This window comes from Nelumbo lutea, chromosome 1, assembly GCF_056320005.1.
Source record: "Nelumbo lutea isolate HS-2025 chromosome 1, American lotus-T2T, whole genome shotgun sequence".
NCBI lineage: Eukaryota > Viridiplantae > Streptophyta > Magnoliopsida > Proteales > Nelumbonaceae > Nelumbo > Nelumbo lutea.
In genome coordinates, this window is record NC_142684.1 from 43,574,307 (window position 1) to 43,590,710 (window position 16,404).

At 37.4% G+C, this 16,404-nt stretch overlaps 1 pseudogene; it reads left to right on the forward strand.

Annotated features, from left to right (window-relative positions):
* The first annotated feature begins 166 nt into the window (after positions 1 to 166).
* On the forward strand, positions 167 to 15,482 carry LOC148874448 (potassium transporter 5-like; annotated as a pseudogene).
* The last annotated feature ends 922 nt before the right edge of the window (positions 15,483 to 16,404 follow it).

A 16,404-nucleotide genomic window follows, 5' to 3' on the forward strand; every position in this document is an offset into this window, starting at 1 on the left:
CGACAGAAGATCGGCAAAATGAGAGAGAAACCCTAAATGAGCTTTTTTTTATTTAATTCACCAGTCAGGGGCAATTTGGTCATGCAAATTGTATTTTGAAAATAAAAGCTCACTTGTGAGTTTTAGACATTTATTTTTAAGCTCGCCCATTTTGAAAAGTTTTCAGAGCAAGTGAACAAGCTGACCCATGAACTCGGTACGTCTCTGGGAGGGCTCATAAAAACGGAAGAGGTTCCTCACTTCTTGGCAAAGTAACAGTTAAGACTGTAAGAGGGAGGGAGCTCTTGAGAGTTGAGGAGTTGTGTCTGGACTTCTTTGCCTGGTAGCCATGGAAAAAGAAGTCTGTAACGACGACGCAGTCATCAATGTGGTAGAGATGGTGGAGAGGGAGGAGGAAAAGGAGATCAAGAATATTGTTTTGGTAGATAACAAAGAAGAGAAAATGGATGTGGAAACTACCCAAAACCAATCCAAACGACAGAAACTCTTTCAAAGGCTCGACTCACTTGATCAAGAGGTCTCTAAGGTCTATGGAATGTCTACCGCAACCAAGCTAACCAAGGTCTGAACTTTAGCAAGCAAGATAAAAATTAAAGAAATATATGTCTATAATATTTCAGTTCATTTTTCTACTTCTGATGAATACTTTCAGGTTCATGGTTATTTGATCATGTTATTTATTTTTTGAAGTTGGGCTTTGCTGTTTGAGATTATATATATATATATATATATATATATATATATATAATCAACAGTTTCTGAGCCGCTTCTCTTTCTTGCTTCACTCTCACGTACAGGCAGCATCTATGGCTGCTGCAATGAAGCTGGCGTTCCAGAGCATCGGAATTGTTTTCGGCGACATCGGAACATCTCCGTTGTATGTATTTGAGAGAACCTTCACCGATCAAACCTCAACTCACAACCATATAATCGGGGCTCTGTCACTCATCATCTAATACAGCCTCACTCTCTTCCCCCTCTTCAAATATGTTGCCATAGTTCTCCAAGCCAACGACAACGGAGACGGTAATAACGAGTGAAAAGCTTTCTAATTAATAGATTATTTCTGGCCAAGTGAAAAATTCACCTCTGTTTGAGAAGACTCGGTTTTTGTTCTTATTAATTTCATCAACTGTTATTAGGTATTGAAAGTTGCTTCACATTTCCCAAAAAATCAGTTTTCTCGAAAAACACTAAAGCTCTCTTTAAAGTTTGCTACATTCCAATGTGCGTCGTTGTATTTTTCAAAGTGAGGTAGTTAGTGGATTCTGCTCCCAAGGTGAGTTAATGACAGTCTTCATTCAATGTAAGAGGATTCACCTTCACCGACTCCATCTATTATAAAATCCTCTCTTTTGTACTGATTCTGATATATGAGAGAAACAACAGAATACATCTATAGAAACAAACCATCAGTGGTATTAGAGCTCGTTCGATCAATCTCTTGGGCAAGATTTCTTCTAAATAGTATGTGTGCAGAAGCCAATCGTTCCACCCTTTTTCTTCCAACCTTCAATGGAGAAAACTATGACTTCTGGCCCATCAAAATGAAAACATATTTTCGGTCACAAAGTTTATGGAGAATCGTTGAGGAATGATGAAGATATCTCTACTCTTTCAGCAAATCAAAAGAAGATCTATGAAGAGAATCAACAAAAGGATTGTTAAGCACTATTCTGCTTGCAGCAAGCAATGGCTGAGGAGATATTTCTCGAATTATGGGCGCATCAACTGCAAAAGAAGCATGGGATACACTATAGGAGGAGTTTCAAGAATCTATCAAGATACACATTATTAAATTGCAGAAGTTTAGAAGGGATTTTGAAAATCTTAAGATGAAGGGTAATGAAACTGCAAAGGATTACTATTCTAGAGTAAAATAAATAGTAAATCAAATGAGAGCTTATGGAGAGACTATTTCTAACAAGAAAATAATCAAAAAAATTCTAATCTCTTGCACAGAGAGATATGATGTAATAATTTTGGTGATAGAAAAAACAAAAGATCTAGAAACACTATCACCAACTGAATTAATGGGCTCTTTCGAGACATGAAAATAGGCGTGATAGGCAGAATGAAAATTCGGTTGAAAGTGCCTTTCAGTCTAAAGTTAATTTGCAGTCTCATAAACCAAAAGTTGATGGGAGAAAATCACAAGGAAAACCAAAAGAAAATAATGACAAGTATTCTTCATGTGGTATTTGCAAAAGAGAAATCACTTGAAGAAAGATTGCTGGTTTAAAGGAAAACCACTGTGCCATAATTGTAAAAAAATTGGCCATGTTGAAAAAGTTTGTAGATTCAAGAATACACATCAAGCTAATTTCTCAGAAAAGAAAAATGAGGAAAATAACCTCTTTTATGCTTGTCATTTTGCAATAGAAGAAAAAAATGATACTTGGTATCTTGATAGTGGGTGCAGTAACCACATGACTAAAAATGAAAGCATCTTTCATAGTCTTGATAAAATCAAGACAAAAGTCAAAATTGGTAATGGCGATTTTATGGAAGCAACCGGCAAAGGCATTATTGTTATTGACACCAAACAAGGGAAGAAATACATAAATGATGTACTTTTAATTCCCAACATTGACCAAAATCTACTCAATGTGGGCCAAATGATTGAAAAATGTTACTCTTTACATTTTGAGGGAAACTCTTGCACAATCTATGACAAGCAAGACAAGTCCCCTGAAATTGCAAAAACAAAAATGACTGAAACAAATGCTTTCCCATTCAATGGAGAGATGCAAGTTATATTTCAATGCAAGCACAAGTGGACGAGTCGTGGCTATTGAATAAAAGATTCGGACACTTTAACTTCCATGGATTAAAGATTTTTCAGTAGAAGAACATGATGCGTGACCTACCAGCTATCAAGGAGTTCAACAATGTCTGTGAAGGGTGTATGCTCAAAAAACAACATCGACACCCCTTCCCATCCGGCAAAGCTTGGAGAGCCAAAGAGCCACTAGAGTTAATTCATACAGATGTTTGTAGTCTAATGCGTACTCCATCAAATAATCAAAACAGGTATTTCATTCTCTTCATTGATGATTATACTAGAATGACATGGGTTTATTTCTTGCGAGAAAAATCATAGGTTTTTTATATTTTTAAGAAATTCAAAGCCCATGTCGAGAAGCAAAGTGGTCACAACATCAAGACCATAAGAAGTGATTGAGGCAAAATATACTTCTAATGTATTCAACAAGTTATGTGAAGATGAAGGCATGGAGCATCAACTTACAGTCGGATACACTTCAGAACATAATGGAGTATCTGAAAGAAAAAATAGAATAGTTGTGGAGACTGCAAGAGCCATGCTCATGGAAAAGGGTCTTCCCAAAAATTTCTGGGCAAAGGCAGTAAGTACTGCTATCTATTTGCTCAACAGATGTCCTACTAAAGCTGTGCAAGATAGGACACCAATTGAACCTTGGAGTGGGCACAAGCCATCAGCAAAGCATCTCAGAATTTTCGAATGGATATGCTACACACATCCCACAAGAGAAAAGAGGCAAACTAGATGAAAAGACTGAGAAATGAATTTTCTTATGCTATAGCACTCAATCAAAAGGCTATCGAGTCTATAGCTTAAGGAAAGAAAAACTCATAATTAGTCGAGACATAAGCTTCGATGAGAATGCTACATACAATTGGGAGACAAAAGAAGTTGAAAGAAAGACTATCAACTTGCCTCTATTACCAAGTCAAAGAATTGAAGAAGATCGTGATCAAATCAGTTCGCTAACACAATCGGAACTGGAACAAGCTTCACTATCTACTCCGGACTCACCACCAAGGCGAACTAAATCCTTAACGGAAATATATGAAACATGCAACTTGATGATCATAGAACCAAAAAGCTTTGAAGAATCTTTTAAGGAAGAAAAATGGAGAAAAGCTATGAATAAAGAGATAAAAATGATCAAGAAAAATGAGACTTGGGAGATTGTGGATCGTCCACAAGACAAAGACACTACTGGAGTTAAGTGGGTCTACAAGACAAAGCTTAACTCAGATGGCTCAATCTAGAAGCTTAAAGCAATGCTAGTTGCCAAAGGATACTCAACAATATGGTATCGACTACAATGAGACATTTGCTCCAGTTGCCTTGACACAATCAGGGCATTGATGGCACTAGTTGCATAGAAGAAATGGAAAACTTTTCAACTTGATATAAAATCAGCATTCCTCAATGGCTATCTTAAGGAGAAAATCTATGTGGAGCAACCTCAAAGGTTCGTAGTGCAAGGACAAGAAGACAAAGTTCTCAGATTAAAGAAAGCATTATATGGCTTAAAACAAGCTCCACGAGCTTAGTATAGCAGAATCGACAATTACTTCTTAGAGTAAGGATTCAAGAGGAGCTATAGTGAGCCAATACTCTACATCAAGACTCAAGGTACAAATGACACTCTCATTGTTTCTTTATATGTTGATGATCTCATTTGTACAGGAAATAATGAGAATATGGTCAAGAAGTTTAAAGAAGACATGATGAAGATATTTGAGATGACTGATTTGGGCCTAATACACTACTTTCTTGGAATTGAAATAACTCAAGAAAAAGAATGGACATTCATCTCACAAAAGAAGTATACAGAAACTCTTTTGAAGAAATTCAAAATGGAGGGGTGCAAAATAATCTCCACCCCATTAAACAACACTAAAACATTCAAAAAGGAAGATGGCTCACCAAAGGCAAATGAATCACAATTTCAGAGTATGATTGGAAGTCTTCTCTATTTAACTACTACAAGACCAGACATCATGTATACAGTTAGTTTACTATCAAGATTCATGCATAATCCAAGTCAAGTCCACCATGGAGCAGCTAAAAGAATACTAAGGTATTTGCAAGGTACAAAGAGCTATGGAATTTGGTACAGAGTCACACATGACTCTAAGCTTATTGGCTACACAGACAGTGACTGGGCAGGTTCGGTAGATGACATGAAAAGTACATTTGGCTATGCTTTCACAATTGGATCAGGGATATTTTTTTGGACTTCAAAGAAGCAAGCAACAGTTGCCCAATCATCAGCTGAAGCAGAATATATTGCAACAGCAATAACAACGAGCCAAACTATATGTCTCAAAAGGATATTTGATGACATAGGAGAACCACAAATTGGTGCTACTAAAATCTACTGCGATAGTAAATCAACTATTGCAATGGCAAAGAATCTCATATTTCATAGCAGAACCAAACACATTGACATCAAATATCACTTTATCAGAGAAGCTGAAGGAAAAAAAAGAAATAGAACTTAGACATTGCAAAACTGAAGAACAGTTAGCTGACATATTCACAAAGGCTCTACCAAAAGGCAAGTTCGAAGTTTTACGAGATATGATTGAAATTGCTGAAATGTGCACCAAGGAGGAGTATTGAAAGTTGCTTCACATTTCCCAAAATCATTGAATCAGTTTTCTCGAAGAACACAAAAGCTTTCTTTAAAGTTTGCTACATTCCAATGTGCGTCGTTGCATTTTACAAAGTCAGGTAATTCCAAAGTTAGTCGATTCTGCTCCCAAGGTGAGTTAATGATAGTCTTCGTTCAATATAAGTCGGTTCACCTTCATTGACTCCATCTATTATAAAATCCCCTCTTCTGTATTGATTCGAATATATGAGAAAAACAACAGAATACATCTACAGAATTTTTCTCTCGATCTACTAATCTCTTTTCTCTCTTTTCTGTTATATATTTTACTGTTTTTTTACTGTTACTATCATCCGCAAACCATCATTAGGTGGAACTTTTGCTATGTACTCGTTGATATGTAGATATGTGAAGGTAAGTGCAATACCAAGCAACCAACAAGGAGAGGAGGAGATGAAGCTTTCTGCTTATAAGTTGGGAGCTGCTAACAAACACTTTTGAATTGGAAGGAAATCTCAGACTCAATCTCTAAAATATCTTTTGCGTTCTTGTTTTTCAATTTTCTTGACAATACATTCACCTACTAATATCTTATCCATAAATTTTGATACTTAGTTATTTGACTTGGGTTGGGACCAGTGACGCTTTCGTGATGCATGATACATGATGGAAGGAGATTTGATTGTAGATTGTAGAACTCTAGCAGCCAATAAACGGGTTACAGTTATTCTGTACGTTACAATCACATACAGACAAAACATTGTTGTCAAGGTGGCTAATAATAATAATAATATTATTATTATTAAAAGTAATAATAAACCATTATTATTATTATTATTATTATTATTATTATTATTATTATTATTATTATTGTTGTTGTTATATTCAATAATGATATATTTATTAATCATGACAATACTAATATTTTTTTAATATTATTTACTAATAATAAATATATTATTACTAAATAATTATTATAAAATTGCAAATAATATCCTCTTCATTTAAATAAATAATAATATTTAGTATTAATATTTATATAGTAATAAGAATATTTCATAAAATGTTTATTAGTAATATTTCAAATATTTTTTTTATTATTAGTTAATAGTAATAAATCAATAAATATCATTTTTAATTAAATAATAAATAATAATTTATTTCAAAAAATATAAAATTTGTTTATTAATAGAATACTATTTTTATTTAATATTTTTTTATTATTTATAATATTATCAAACAGTCTATTTCTAAAGATAAAATAGTAAACTTCACAATTTCTGATGTTGGAGAACTACTCCCACTCAATTGATCTTATCTTTTCAGATCCTCTAAAAAGCGGAAAAGTATTTCTACTTCTTTTCAGATTTCAGATCCCAATAATTTTTTTTAAACTTTTCAGATTTTAGATTCTACATTTCAGATTTCAGATTTATCAAATGCTACCTAAGTCTTGATTCTGTTCAGTCACTCTGGGGTAGTGAATATTGGACCCACAACCACTGTTAGTGATTAACGGACTAACGCTACGTACTTCATCCCATATTGGACAGTTATGAATTAAGTGAGGCCCATAAGAGTCCAAAACTAGATATTGGGTAAATCTTTGTAAAACAAGCCCAAAGAGTTATCATGTATGTTGGACCCCCAATCTAAACTGCAACCTGTATATCTTCGGGGTGCTCATGAGGACATTTCACAGCAATTTGCATCCCTAGCTCTCTAATTCTATCTATTATTGCATCAAAGAGGATCCCTTTACTATCAAAATGACTAACAAATCTAGTAAACAAGAAACCCTCCAGATGGCTGTTTTATTCCCAACCAAATGGCTCCAACATATGTTGGCCATGGTAAGTTTCAGCTCAATGGCCTCCTACCTTGTGGCAAAGGAATCTCTTTTTTATCAGACACCTTTTAATGCATAACTTAGTATCAACTTCTAAAATTACTATGAAAAGGTCCAACACATGTAGAGATATGGATCCTTACATTGACCTCATATGAGTCAAGAAGAGGTTTTTGAATTAGAAGAATCCATATCTAGCTGCTGGCCCACTCCTATTTCATTTGGGTTTTCTTTTTCTGACTTGAGAAAGTCTTACTTTGTTTCAGTTCTATCAGCAGTGGATGGAGTGAGGAAAGTAAATGCAAGTATAAGCACAGGTCACATATATCCATTAGTAACCTTCTTCTGATATAGTCTATAATTTAGTCTCTAGTCATTCTCTAATTTATCTTTCTTTGTATGAGTTCCTTCCAGACATCGTGGTGAGTATTTCTATAGCCATCTTAGTGATCTTGTTCTCAATTCAAAGATTTGGGACACACAAAGTAGGATACACATTCGCACCGGCAATCTTGATATGGTACTTGTTCATTGGGATTGTTGGAATATTCAACTTGATCGGCCATGATTCATCAGTCTTGAAAGCTTTCAACCCTGTGTACATATATCAATATTTCAATGGAGACCCAAAATGAGCTTGGGTATCTCTTGGAGGAGTTGTCCTCTGTATGACTGGTAAACATTCATATTTTCAGCTTTCACATATGGACCAAACATTGGAGATCTATCAAGCAAAAGATCAACTTTATTTGATCACCAAAGACAATTTTATTGAAAATCTGATTATATTGATTTTGTATAAAACTGCAATTAACATTAGCTCCACAAATCTGGTGAAATAGGAACAGAAGCAATGTTTGTAGATCTCAGACACTTCTCTGTAAGATCAATTCTGGTAACTTAACCTTTTAATTCATTTAGAATTCACTCAATATCTATTACCTGTTAGACAGTTTTGTATGCCCTTAGCTTCAATCAAGATGATGTACTTTATGAGTTTATTATAAATGAATAAAAGTGCATATTTGATTCATGTTCCCTTGGTATGTTTCTGTATAATACCCTTAAACTGGACACTTAATGAGACCCGTGTTAGTTTAGAATGTTCATAGTCAGTGGGTCAGTCTGGGGAGAGCTATCCTGACAAGGCTGACACTTTGGTGCCACCAAGTCGGTAGGGGTGGCCTGTCACAGCTGCCAGGGTGAGACCCTAGGCACATACAGTGTATGATTAATTGAATCTATGAACTGGACCAGATTTCTAGTATTGCCCTGGACCTTGGAAATTGATGGAAAAAACTGGAAAGTTACACTCGACCCCTAGACTCGATTATGATACTACACTAGGTGTCGGATTGGGTTGTCTTTGATATACCAATCAGTGAGATCCTTAGCGGGGGTCAAAACCTGGGTATGTTGGGACAGTCTGAGAATTCATCTGAGTGGGTGATCATACTGACAGGTAATGATCGGAGATGCACTCTCACTGATGGAAACCAAGACTACCGGCAGCTGATTTCAATATTTGAGATTTGTTTTGCAAAATATATTTTATATGAGATATAAAAGTATATATATTATGATTTCGAAATGATTTGCAAAAGGTTTTAATTCCTGGGATCCATATAAGCAGAGAGTGCAACACTGTTCCTTGTAGCCGAGGGAGAGGTCCTCTCTTGTCGGGCATTGTATGATCATTATGGGCTGAGAGATTAAGTGTAAAACCATTGAGGATAAACCCGATGGGCTAATCTTGCATCTGCCCACAGTCCCTGAGTGTTACAAGGTGGTTTGGCCCAGGGACCACTTAGGGTAAGTGTTGGGCCCATAGAACCCATAAGATGAGTTTCAGGGGGTGCACTGTCCTTAACAGTGTATTCGGTCAGGCCTTGTGACAAAGGCTGGGCAGAACCCATGTGACTGATGTGTAGATCAATGTTTGGGTCACATGCCATACAAGAAAACCCAACTGGGCAGTAGTTTGGAAGGCTAAGTGAATACATAACCTTAAATGGGCCTTAAGCCCATTTTGAAGTGTGTTGATTTGATTAATCACTTAAAGGGGCAAATTCTGAGATGGATCAGCTGATAAGATTGGGCCCAGACCCTATCCACTTAGAGAGTCCAAGATCTAAATAAGATTTAGATTTGGAAGCCTCCTAATTAGATTAGGAGATGGTTAATCTAATCTGCAGATAAGATAAGGGTTATCCCTTATCACTTAAAGTGACTTCTTATCCAAATATGATTTGGATTTGCAACTCCTAATGGGATTAGGAGCTGATCCCTTTGAGATTATAAAAGGAGGAGGGGGCGGCAGCTCTTAGACATGCAACCAACACACTCTTGTCTTCAGAGTTGAGATCACAAGAAGAGAGAATTCTGCACCCTGCAAATACTCTCTTGCCGCCTCCTTCCTACAGCCGCCGCATTCAGCAGTTCGATCTCCAGTTCTTGGGAGAAATCAAAATTTTATCTTGATACCAATCTTTTGGAGTTGATTTTTGCGAAGAGTCAAGTTCTTTTGGAAGAACACTGCTGATTCCGCTCCACCTTGCACTGTGCCATCTTCAGTAGGAGCAGATTTTGGATCCTTCCTTGGGCGTGAACACCTCCATTAAGAGATATTTTTTCTCCGTATCAGGTATAATCTCTTCCTACTCCTTTTGGTTCAGATCTGGTTCAGTTTATGGTTCAAAAATGATCATTGAAAATATGATTTTCTAAATAAGGAATGCGATTCCCAGTTGAAGGGAGAGAAAAATTTTTTGAAATTCGCCCCTTATTCCGCAATCTTTGGGTGTCCATGTGATGGATATCCTATCCCTTCATTACCTTGTGAAGAATAGATTACAATGAATGATAGTTGTTTTTCTGATAAACTAACAAATAATTTTATTTTCCTTTGGAATTGTTTCCTCCTTAGATTGCGTTTACTGGCTTAGTATACCCATGTTTGGTCTATGATTATGTTGGACAAGCTGCTTACTTGTCCAAGTTCCCACAGGATGTCCAAGATGCTTTCTATAAATCAACTCCAGGTAATTCCTTTCCATCTTCAGGGCCTCAAGGTATTGAAGCTTCAATTTGAGCTTGGTATCTGATAAACAACCCTTCGATTGCCATTGACAGATTCAGTGTGTTGGCCTATGTTTGTGACTGCTGTGACAGCATTGGTCATTGCAAGTCAGACCATGATCTCTGCAACCTTTTCTATTGTAAAGTAGTCAGTGGCTTTGGGCTGCTTCCCTAGTGTCCGAGTTGTCCCCCTCTCACAAGCATGAAGGACAAGTCTACATTCCAGAGATAAACTTTCTGCTTATGTTTGCCTGTGTCGTGGTCACTGCATCGTTCAAGGACACCACTAAAATGATAATGCTTATGGTAAAAGCCTTGAGATGTTGTGTTCATAAACACGTATGCACAGTTATTTCCATGAATCAGCTGATATTAATTTTTCCTCCTTAAAACCTACAGGAATTGCTGTTGATGCAGTGATGCTGGTTACGACTTCGCTTCTAATCTTGATAATACTAACAATATGTCAAACCAGTCTTCATTTTATTACCCTCTTTGTTCTTGTCTTTGGTTCCTTTGGGCTCCTCTACTTCTCTTCTGTGCTCTATAAGTTCGATAAAGGTGGTTATCTTCCTCTCTCCTTTGCTGGGGGTCTCTTCTTTGTAATGTATGTCTGGCACTATGTCCAGTCAGAACACTATGCTTTTGAAGTAGAGAAGAAGGTATCAACTCAATACCTAAACAACCTGGGCTCTGACCTTGGCATTGTAAGAGTTCCTGGTGTTGGGCTTCTCTACACAGAACTGACTCATGGAATTCCAGCTATATTTTCTCACTTCCTCACCAACCTGCCAGCCATACACTCTGTATTAGTTTTTGTCTCTGTTAAATACTTGGCAGTGAACAAAGTCCCAGCTGCTGAAAGGTTTTCACTTAGGCGGGTGGGACCCAAAGGTTACAAGATGTATAGATGCATAGCATGGTATGGATATCGCGACAGGAGAGTAGGGAATGAAGAATTTGAGAATTTGTTGATGGAGCACCTCAAGTCATTCATCAGAATGGAGTATTTGGAAGGACTTGACCAGGATGACAAAATTGCAGCAGTCCCAGACAGAGGTGGAGAAGAAGAGATCCAATTCTTGGAAAAATCAAGAAGCTCTGGAGTAGTGTACTTGTTAGAACACAGCGAGGTCAGGGCTAGTAAGGATTCTTGTATGCTGAAGAGGGTGGTGGTAGATTATGTATATGATTTCCTCCGAAGGAACTTCAGGCAAGAATTCGTGGAGAATGCGTGTGTCATAACTTTTTTCTTTTGTTTTTTTGGGTAAAATGGAATTTATTCATGTAATAAGTCATAAACACTTCTAGATGCTTGGACACAAAATAAGATGCATCTAATATTTAGAAAACTGAACTCTGAAATTGAAGATATGTTTCAGTTGACCCAAATGAGATGCTCCTCTGTTTTTCATATATGCAAGTCAACTTTAATCAGATTCTCAATGTTAGTACAACTTGAATTTCATTGACAAAGAAAATTGATCAGGAATTCCCGGCATCATATAGATCTCTTCTTTTTCAAGGAAACTAGTCGATCAAAAATTGCTCAGCATTATTGTGAGACATTGGTGTCCACCATACAAAACTAAAATGCTATTTCCTGGAAACTTGAAGCGTCTTCTGATTGACCTGGATGCAAGAAAAACAAAACTCATGAGTGTTTCTAAGGGGTAGTAGACAAAAACTCTTAATTCTTTTTAATTGCTCTCTTTTTCATCTTTTATTGGTAAAACGTAGCCAGCTCTAAATATAAGAACAAGACTTGGCTCGAAGAGAATTGATTACCTTCTATTCCATGTCAAATATATAGAGGATTAATTACATGTACATGAGTTCAAGAGGCAGCTGTAAATGACAGCTGTAATAACAGTCTCTAATGACAGTGTTATGCCCTTAGCTCCAATCAGAATGATGTAACTTATGACGTTTAATGTAAATGAATAAAGTACATATTTGATTCATGTTATTATGGTGTATTTCTATGTAACACCCTTAAACTAGACACAATGAAACTCGTGTTAGTTTAGAATCTTCACAGTCGTTGGATAGATCTAGGGAGATTTATCCTACCAAGGCTAACACTGATGTGCCGCCAAGTTGGCTGGGGTATCTTGTCTCAGCTGCCAAGGTGAGACTTGAAGTACATCCAATGTGGCTTTTCTTGAAACCCTGAACTGGACTAGAATTCCAATATTGCCCTAGACCTTGAAAATAGATGGGCAAAACTGAAATGTTACACCTAACCTCTAGACTCGATTATAATATTGCACTAGGTGTCAGATTGGGGTGTCTTTGATATGCCAAGCATTGAGATCCTTAGAGGGGGTCAAGTCCTTGGTATGTTGGGACAGTCTGAGAATTCATCTGAGTGGGTGATCATAGTGATAGAATCAGCCCCTTTTTTGGACAAAGTGAATGATCGGGAATGTACTCTCTCTGATGAAAACCAAAACTACGAGCAGTTGATTTCAACCGTTGAAATTTGTTTTGCAAAATATATTTATATAGAAATATACATATACATATATATATATATATATATATATATATATTATGGTTTTAAAATGTTTGCAAAATATTTTAATTCCCGGGATCCATGTGAGTAGAGAGTGCAGCACTATACCTTGCAGCTGAGGGAGAGGTCCTCTCTTGTCGGGCAGTATTTGATCATTATGGGCTGAGAGGTTAAGTGTAAAACCATTGAGGGTTATACCTAATGGGCTAATCTTGCATCTGCCCACAGTTTTAGGGTTTTTATAAGGTGGCTTTACCCAGGGACCATTTAGTGTAAATGTTGGGCCCATTAAGAGCCCATGGTGATGGACTCAAGGGTTCACTGTTTCCTATAGTAAATTCAGCCAAGCCTCTTAACAGAGGCTGGACTGAACCCATGTGACTGATGCATATATCAATGTTTGGGTCTCACGCCATACAAGGATATCCAACTGGGTAGCAGTTTGGATGATAAAAGAGCACATAGACTTAATCGGCCTAAAGCCCAATTCGAATTGATTTAATATTATTAATTAAAGAAGGGGCGGTTCTGAGATTTAGATCAACGGATAGGATAAGGAGTTATCCCTATCCACTCAGAGAGTCCAAATACAAATAAAGATTTGGATTAGGAAACTCCTAATAAGATTAGGACGGTTGATCTTTATCTGCAAATAAGATAAGGGATTATCCTTATCTCTTAGAGAGTCCAGATCCAAATACAATATTTGGATTAGGAAACTTCTAATGGGATTAGGAAAACCTCTCTTTAAGGCTATAAATAGAGGAGGAGGGAGAACCCCAGATCACCTATCAGATTACAGATTCAAGAGATAAGACAATTCCAGTTGGACTGATGCCATCTTCTGCTCTTGCCTTCTCCTACTGTTGCCACCATAGCCAATTCGATCTCCACCTGTAGGAACGATCAAGAAAGGTTCTTGATATCAGTTTTTGGAGAAAAACTGATCTGAAGTCATGCTCACATGCCCTTCATCAGTTTCTTGGTGAAGAATCAGGTTCTTGCTGAAGGACCACCCTGTTGATTCTGCTCCACCCTACACTGTGTCATCTTTAGTGGGAGTACTCTTTGGAGATCTCCTTGAGCTTGAACACCTTCATTGGGAGTTACTACTACTTTGTATCAGGTATATCCCTCTCCTACCTTTTGGTTTCAAATTTGGTCCGGTTTAGGGTTCAAGATTGATCCTTGAAAATGCAGTTTCTAAAATAATGAATGTGATTCCCACATGGAAGAGAGAGAAATTTTTGAAATTATGTCCAACCTACCTACAGGGTTCGGCTAACCATATGATGGATCTCTTATCCCTTCATGCAAATGTGATGGAATGTAAGCAGTAGTAATGTCTAGGGACTGAAGGTGTTGTCTAACATAATGGCAATCTATTTCGATATGTTTGGTGCGCTCATGAAAAATGGGGTTGGCTGCTATGTGGAGAAATGCTTTGTTGTCGTTGAACAGTTGCATTGGTTGGGAATGAGTGAGGCCCAGATCATGAAAATTGAGGATGTCAAGAGCGTATTTTCACTGACTAAGAAAAATTCCTTCATTGGAACGAGAAACCTCAATTCCTAGAAAGTAACTTAGGGGCCCAATGTCTTTTATAGGAAAGCAGCTACAAAGATAGCTCTTGAGTACTGAGGTGTTGGCTGGATCATCACCCGCAATTAGGAGATAATCCACATATGCCAAGATAGCCATGAAACTCTCGGATTGGCGCAAAGTGAAGAGTGAACGGTAAACAGAGGATTGAACAAATCCACGTTGTTTGAGGGCATGCGCTAAGGTTTCAAACCAATTACATGAAACATGTTTAAGTCCACAAATGTTCTTTTCTAATTTGCAAACACATGTATCACTTGAAGAGAGAAGACCTGGGGTGGCAACATATAGATATCTTCATGTAGAGTACCATGTAAGAATGCATTGTTTACATCCATCTGATGAAGGGACCAACCCTGAGCTATGGCCAAGGCTAATAGGCAGTGTACAGTTACGAGTTTAGTCATCGGGGCATAGATGTCAATGTAGTCCACACCCTCAGTTTGGGTGTAAACTTTTGCAATGAGTCGAGCTTTGTAGCGCTCAATGCTTCCATCAGATCAGCACTTGATCTTGTATACCCATTTACAACCTCTGGGTGTCTTTCCTAGTGGCAAGTCACTAAGAGTCCATGTACAAGTTTGCTCCAGAGATTGTAATTCATCCTGCATAGCCTGTCACCGGCACTCATGATGTTGGGCATGTATGTAAGAAGTGGGTTCAAGGGTCTCATCAATAATTTCAGAAGTATGGGAAGCCAAATATTTTTTTGTAGCGAGGTAATTTGATATGGGGTATGCTAGACCAAAAGTGGGTCGTGTTTGGAGAGAAGGACAAATGAAGTCATTAAGATGAGATGGTAGTTTGTGGACCCGAACAGGTATATTGGTGATGGTCCCAGGATCATATGAATTGTGAGACCCTGGTTCACTAGAAATTTGATTATCAATTTGAGTAATTAGTAGAGCACATGACCTATTAATGGTTGGATCATTAGTGACAATATTAGGCCCATAGTTAGGGGATGCAAGTGGGCATTCTAGTACGTCATCAGAAGCTGGAACTTGAATTACCAATGAGTTTCTTGTATCAACTACCTTAGAAGATAGAAATGGGAAGCTTTACTCACAAAAAATCACATCCCATGAAACAAAAATTTGCTTGGTGTTCAGATCATATAGTCGATAACCCTTCTGACCATGTGGGTAGCCGATAAACACACATTGTCTTGAATGAGTGGCAAACTTATCTCTACCATGCTTAGAAGTGCTTGCATAGCACAAACACACAAAGTTTTGCAAATGTTGATAAGAAGGTGTCCGGTTGTGAAGCATCTAAAAATGACTTTTATCGTGGATTACCGAAGAGCGAAGTTGATTGATTAGGTAAGCAGCTACCAATATGCATTCGCCCCAGAATTGGATGGGAAGCCCAGGTTGAAATCTCAATGCTCTGGTCATTTCTAAGAGATGTTTGTGCTTCCTATCTACGACATCGTTTTGCTGAGGGGTGTCTACACAGGAAGTGTAGTGCAGAATTCCATGTTGCATCATGAAAGCTTGAACTGAACGAGACGTGAACTTAGCTCCATTGTCAGATCTCATGCATTTAACAGTGGTATGATATTGGGTTTCAACAATTGCAAAGAAGAAAACAATAAATGCACAAGCATCAGATTTACATTTCAACAAATATACCCAGGTTGCTCGAGAAAAATCGTCAACTATTGTAAGAAAATAACGAGCACTAGTGTGGGATGGCATTTTGTAGCTCCCCACACCCCCCCATATATCACAATGTATGAGTTCAAAAGGAAACCTAGAATGAGTGGTACTGATTGGAAATGGCAAGTGTGTTTGCTTTGCCCGCATACAAACATCACAACATTTATTGCTAGGTACAATAACCTGTAATTCTGGAATTGAAGACAATTTGTTGTATGAAGCATGTCCAAATCTGGAATGCCAGAGGCTAGAAGTGGAGTCATGATTGGAATGTAGAACAACTGGTGATGAAGGCACAGG